Source organism: Dendropsophus ebraccatus, chromosome 2, assembly GCF_027789765.1.
Source record: "Dendropsophus ebraccatus isolate aDenEbr1 chromosome 2, aDenEbr1.pat, whole genome shotgun sequence".
NCBI lineage: Eukaryota > Metazoa > Chordata > Amphibia > Anura > Hylidae > Dendropsophus > Dendropsophus ebraccatus.
The window spans coordinates 74,711,004-74,717,364 of record NC_091455.1 but is presented as its reverse complement, the minus strand read 5'-3'; positions in this window follow the sequence as shown (position 1 = coordinate 74,717,364).

Sequence of the window (6,361 nt, the reverse complement as noted above, 5' to 3'; positions counted from 1 at the left end):
CTAATGAACATCTTCTGATAGTGATAGTACTTCATGTGTGCTGGAATGAATGTCTGTATGAATGCTCTGTGTTAGTTAGACCCCCTGCCTGTCAGAGTAAGTTTTGATGATTACTCATATTGCTGATTATACTGGTTTATATGTCCTAGTTGTGTCCTATTGATACTCATTTTCTCTTTTTGAGAGTTACAACATTGTAGGGCATATTGTTCTAGGGTTTGGGGTGGGATGTGGGTGGGGACGGTTTTGTTGTAAGATTGAAAAATGTTCAATAAAAAATTATCTGATTTAAAAAAAAAAAAAAAAAAAAAGTTGTATCCTAATGTGTGACCACTGATTTATTGCTACGCTTCTAATAAGGTTACACTGGTATGACTCTGCACCATGTGTTCACCAGAAATTAGAGCATTAAAGGGAAACTAACAGTAGGTTAGACGCTTCTAATGAACGGCCAGTCCCCAGTGCACCAAGCCATCTAATTTGCAAAGGGAATAAGCTACATATTTACCAAATATGGCGCTGGAGATCAAGATAAGGAAGCTACCAGTACGCTATAGGGACATAACTGCAGTTTCCCTTTAGGCTAAGTTCACACAACGTATAAATTATTAAACAATGGCTATTTAATAAAGAGGCCCCATACAGTTTTTTGCTATGGGGCACCATGAATCCTAGCTACGCCCCTGACGAAACGTGTTGATCCTATGAGACAGCGTGGATTGTACCACTTATTTTAACGCTATGATTTAATAAAGTGAATATATTTTTAACTAATTTTTGGTGTGCTGGAGCCACATCATCCTTAGTCAGATTCATCGGCGGTTAGCCACTGCGGGAACGGTGCACCCTCCCGAATGTACTCAGATTCCTTGGAACAATTGAGGTGAGCTGATTTCCACTTGCTTCATTTTATGTTCAAAAGGGGGTCACCATTATACGTGTCACCCTAGTACTGAGAAAATCGCTATACCATAGACCAGTGATTTTCAACCTTTTTGAGCCGCGGCACACTTTTTATACTTAAAAAATCCCGGGGCACACCACCAACCAAAATGGCACAAAATGACACTAAAACAGTACATATTATACATATAGTTAATAATATAGATTCTAAATGTATTTATACTCACTCAGTGTGAAACCTGGGCCTGTTTCGATAAACACAAAAGGGATATCCTGGCAGGAATGGTGGAAAGACACACACAAAGCTCTTCCTCAACAGTTCTCAGTCTCTCCCTGTTTTTTGTTTTTATCGCAGTCAAGCTTGAGAAGCCCAGCTCACATAGATATGTAGTTGAAAATGGGAGCAATGTCAAAATAGCTTTGTTGGCCAGAATCGGGAACTCCAACAGAGGATGTCAGGAGAGGAGGGTGCTGATCTTATAGGGGAGGTCACAGCAGCACAGAGGATGTCAGGGAGGAGGGTGCTGATCTTATAGGGGAGGTCACAGCAGCACAGAGGATGTCAGGAGAGGAGGGTGCTGATCTTATAGGGGAGGTCACCACAGCACAGAGGATGTCAGGAGAGGAGGGTGCTGATCTTATAGGGGAGGTCACAGGATCACAGCAGCACAGAGGATGTCAGGAGAGGAAGGTGCTGATCTTTATAGGGGAGGTCAGGTCACAACCCCTCCCCCATTAACATCTTGGTTTTTTTTTACTTATTGCCCTTCATAAACATATGGCCATCTGGCCCCTCTATGCAGCCTGGCCCTGCCCCAATAATCATTGTGCGCTGGGCCCAGTCCTACTGCCAGGCAGCCTCCCCTCCCCCCAGCCCTAAACGGTCTGTCCATTTTCCGGCCTGGTCCGGGTCCCCCCAGTGCCTAATTCAACTTACATGTTAGACAGGCACAAGCAGCTCCTCTGCTTTGCTGTTCTGGGCTGCTCACCTCGTCTTCGGCATGGGCGGCGGACGGCGGTGCACGGTACAGCTGAGCTGACGCCAGACGTGCTTCTTCTCAACACTGCGTTGCGTCTCAAGGCCCGCCCATCTGGAGCAGCGTACAGCCGCAGCGTACGTACGCATGCAGGGCAGGGGTCAGAGAGCTAAGTGCGGCGTGGGGGCGGCGCCGCGGCGGACTTCACGGATAGCGCGATCAGGGGCCCACTCTGCTGCTGTGTAGTGTAGTAAGACGAACTTTCCCTGCGGCACATCCGACCATGTGTAGCGGCACACTGGTTGAAAATCACTGCCATAGACTATGGATACACTCAGATTGCATAGTTGTAAACTAGTTATAAACATGCAAAATAGCAAAAGCATAGACTTAAATAAGACCTGTCACCCCCCGTGCCGGGGTGACAGGCTCCCGACCCCCAGCTAGATCCACTTATACTTACCTAATATCGCTGAGTCCCGCTCCCGGAGAAGGTCCCGGGACGGAGATATCCCGGTCAGAAGCCGGCGCGCGCGCTGTAGAGACAGGTCCGGCGTCCATAGAGAATGAATGGAGCCGGACTCATCTCTGCTGCGCGCGCACGGCTCCATTCATTCTCTATGGACGCCGGACCTCTCTCTACAGCGCACGCCCCGGCTTCTGACCGGGATATCTCCGTCCTGGGACCGGCTCCAGGAGCGGGACTTGGTGGGATCAGGTCAGTATAAGGGAATCTAGCTGGGGTCGGGAGCCTGTCACCCCAGCACGGGGGGTGACAGGTCTCCTTTAAACATGAAGTCTGTGAAACATTTAGCAAACAGCAGGGGGAAACATAATAAATTATGACAACCCACCTTTCCCTGTGCCTCTTCAGCACTGGATTGCCGCTCTAGGGCCCACGCCGGGCCCCAGGATCTCCTGAAGACCCAACATCACTACCTGGTTGATGGACTGCCCGCTCAGCCAGTCAGTGACTGGGAGGGGGCGAACACCTATGTAGTCACTGATTAGCTGAGCGCCCAGGACATGACATCATCAGAATTCGGGGCGAATGCCTTCCAGCAGGGGTGTCGGAGCCTGTCACAAGGCACATTGTGGGCATGGGGAGAGGTAAGCAATGATTGATTGTTATGTTCTCCACTGGCCTTGCCAGCTGTGAGATTTTTTAAATGGCCAGACTTCTCCTTTAATGTAAACTGATATACTAATATTGGTTTCCATTACATCCTATGCTTGCACTATTTTGCACACGTCTTTATGTTTACAATTATGCAGTCTGATGAGTGTATCCATAGTCTATGATACAGCGGTTTTTTCAGTACTAGGGTGGCAAGTATCATGGTGACCCCCTTTTGAACATGTCTGCACACAGCTGTGTTTTTCATCTGTAAGTTTAATTAAGATAGTAATACTTTCTTACATTTTTGAATGTGAGTTTTTGCCATAGTCTCAAGCTTTCTCTATGGTAGATCATGTGGCACCTGGGGTAGAATTGCAGAAGTGTCAGAAGGTAGAAGAAACCTCTGGCAGCTGCTGCAACCATCTACAGGATCTACTACACTAATGTTTGTCAGTTAACCTGTCCGAAAAAAAAAGAAAAAATGAAACAACTGTGTTTCCTTTCCCTAAAGCTACGGTAACACGTAGCAAAAGTGGCAGAATTCCGCTGCGGAATTCTCTGCCGCGGAATGCCGCCAGCCTCCCTGTCATACTGGCAGTCTATGGGAGGCTCACGCGCCTTCTCTCTCCACTCTGAAGAATGCACATGTTGTCAATGTTCTATTGTTTGCCCGCCCCTTGGCCAGGTGCTCACTGATTGATGTGATGTCAGTAGTGGGTGGGTTACAGGTTAGGTGTAACAGCTTGCCTGGCAACAGTAGAGACAGATCATGTGACTTTGGTCTCAGAAGGGAGGAGGAGGACAGAGGAGTGGAGACAGAGTGAACCAGGAAGTGAGAATTTTCAGCAGCTTCAGGGTGAAAGTCAGGATGTGCTGCAGACAAAAGGCTCAATTCATGTAATAGAAACTTATTACAAACAAGCTTGGATTATGAGTAGGGATTGAACAGGGTTAAATCTTAAGTGGAGTAACTTTTTAACCATTTACTTGTGATTTCTCATGTTTTCCACTGTATGCCCAAACCCTGAGCTGGGTACATCACACTCATCCCTCCTATATCTCCTAACCCAGTGTTTCCCAACCTTTTCCACGTCAGGGCACCCCTTGGGGAAAAAAAAACTAGCTCTGGGCACGCCTCCAAAATTCAATATACAAGAAAGGCCATTCAGGGACATGGAGATTTCTCCCAGCTACAATTCATCTCTTCAGTACCTGCCAGACAAATATCTTAGGCTTCACACTTGTCCAGCAACTTTCTTCCCTTTCTCCCTCCTATAGGCCCCCAAACAGTAGCTGTTTCACTGTTTGGTGTTATGTGCAGTAAAGTTAGTAGGTATGGGGGTTGCCCCCCCGGGGGTTGGGGGTTGCCCCCCCCCCCCCGTATGTAAGATCTTTTGCTTACACCAATATTGCCAACTTTTGTGACCTCCACATAATAATGCCTCCTGCTGTGCCCTCCATATAGTAATAATGCCTCCTGCTGTGCCTTCCATATAGTAATAATGCCTCCTGCTGTGCCCAGAATATAGTAATAATACCCCCTGCTGTACCCTCCATACTTCCCCCTCCATATAGTAATAATGCCCCCTGCTGTCCCCTTCCGCAAGTAATAATGCCCCCTGCTGTGTCCCAAATTTAATAATGCCTCCTGATGTGGCCTCTATATAGTAATAATGCCCCTGATGTGCCCCTCATAATAAAAATGCCCACTACTGTGCCCTCCATTGTAATACTGTCCCCTCTGCTGTGCAGTGTATAGTAATATTACCCCCTGCTGTGCCCGCCATAGTAATAATGTCCCCCTGTTGTGCCCTTCAAAGTAATATTACCTCCTGCTGTGCCCGTTATAGTAATATAACCCCCTACTGTGCCCACCATAGCAATAATGTCCCCCTGCTGTGCCCTCCATAGTAATATTACCCCTCTGCTGTACCTTCTATAGTAATAATGCCCTCCCGCTGTGCCCTCCAAAGTAATACTGCCCTCCTGCTGTGTCTTCCATAGTAATAATGCTCCCTTACTATGCCCTTTATAGTAATAATGTGTCTCCTACTGTGCCCTTCATAGAAATAATGCCCCTATGCTGTTCTCATTGTAATAACCCACATACTGTACCCCTCATGGTAATTACCCGCATTCTGTGCCCCTCAGTAATAATGCCCCCATGCTGTGGCCTTCATAGTAATAATGACACCCTGCTGTGCCCTCCATAGTAATAATGCCCTGCTGTGCTCCTGATAGTAATAATGTCTTCCATGCTGTGCCCTTCATAGTAATAATGTCCCCCATCATGCTGTGCCCCTCATAGTACTAAGCCCCCTGCTGTACCCCTCATAGTAATAGTGTTCCCCATGCTGTGCTCCTAATAGTAATAATGTCCCCCATGCTGTGCCCCTCATAGTACTAAAACCCCAGTCCCCCACCAATAAGAAAAACAAACATCATACTCACTTAATCCAGGCTTTGTGTATACAGGGAGCTGCTCTTATGTGTTTTCTGGCTCCAGCCTGCACAAAGTCTGCAGTCTATGGGATTGAATTTAGGAGCAGGATGCTGACAGTTCCTGTCTCTACATTCTGTTCAGTTTAATGTTTAGCCTGTTCACCCTACATTACAGTGGACAGGCAGAACATCAAAGTGAGCAGTGCATCCTTAGAAGCTGTACGGCCACAGCTTCAGGGGATGCTTAAAGTGACAGTATCACAATTCCTACCAGGATCCCGCAGCACCCCTGGCAGGTTCTCCCCTGGTTCCCTGGTTGGAAACCCCTGTCCTAACCTATCACAAGCTAGAGTTCAGTATTTTCTTTTAAGTTTCTGTCCAATCAGAAGATCCCATAGGGGTATATAAGCTGAGGTAAAGCTTGTATGGGCCAGGTTCTAGTCAGGGTGTTTCAAAAAGAGAGTACATAAGACAGAGCTCCTGCAGCAGTTTAATCCAGGGCCTGGCCTAGGTGCCAGGACCCACCCGTCGGGGCTTGTACCAAAGACTATTTCCTAATTCTGCTCAAGCACCTTTACCCTAGCTATATAGGGATAATGAGTAATGAGATGAGGCATTTTTTTTTATCCATCACTGATTGCCCACTATGGTGCATAGAATCCTCCATGGTTGTGTCATCAGCCGGATGATACATAACACTAGAGGAGTAGGCAGGGCTCAGTGACAGCAGCGTCATTGTGAGTCTGCCTCTACCATCCTGACACAGCATTATGTGCTATGTATAGTATATATACTCTATTACACCGCACACCCTCTATATACAGATCACTGATCGCTACAATAAGAAACTCATTGTTCTCATTAGCCTACAGTTTATAGTTATCGTGACGTCACGCTAAGGAGACCGTCACATGGTCAG